The sequence below is a fragment of the Octopus bimaculoides genome, chromosome 9 (assembly GCF_001194135.2).
Source record: "Octopus bimaculoides isolate UCB-OBI-ISO-001 chromosome 9, ASM119413v2, whole genome shotgun sequence".
Lineage (NCBI taxonomy): Eukaryota > Metazoa > Mollusca > Cephalopoda > Octopoda > Octopodidae > Octopus > Octopus bimaculoides.
This window is the reverse complement of record NC_068989.1, coordinates 8,385,830-8,386,122: the sequence shown is the minus strand read 5'-3', so window position 1 is coordinate 8,386,122 and position 293 is coordinate 8,385,830. Positions and strand designations below refer to the sequence as shown.

General features: G+C 31.1%; 1 protein-coding gene across 1 annotated transcript in view; it reads right to left on the bottom strand.

Annotated features, from left to right (window-relative positions):
* LOC106882137 (neuronal acetylcholine receptor subunit alpha-7) overlaps window positions 1-293 on the bottom strand; it is a 612,265-nt gene that overhangs the window by 496,773 nt on the left and 115,199 nt on the right. The window lies entirely within an intron of this gene.

Below are 293 nucleotides of genomic sequence, written 5' to 3'. Positions count from 1 at the left end.
GAATAAAAAAAATACTAAAAAACGAAAATCATCAAAGAATATATAGTGGAAACGCAGTCAGTCAGGTAAATTATTTTTAAACTTTCTTTTATTGCATTAACCCTATTTAATCCTATTAGTTCGGACATCTTGTCTTGTTTTGCAGGGAAATAATTCTTGAAAGTTAACGAAAATTTCGAATTATATTTGCTTTCTGTGTTTCGCTTTGTTTTCAAGTTTTGAAAAAAGATAAACGACTTCTTTGTGCGCTTCATTATGTGCATGCGTGTGTGTGCATGTGTGTGTGTGTGTGT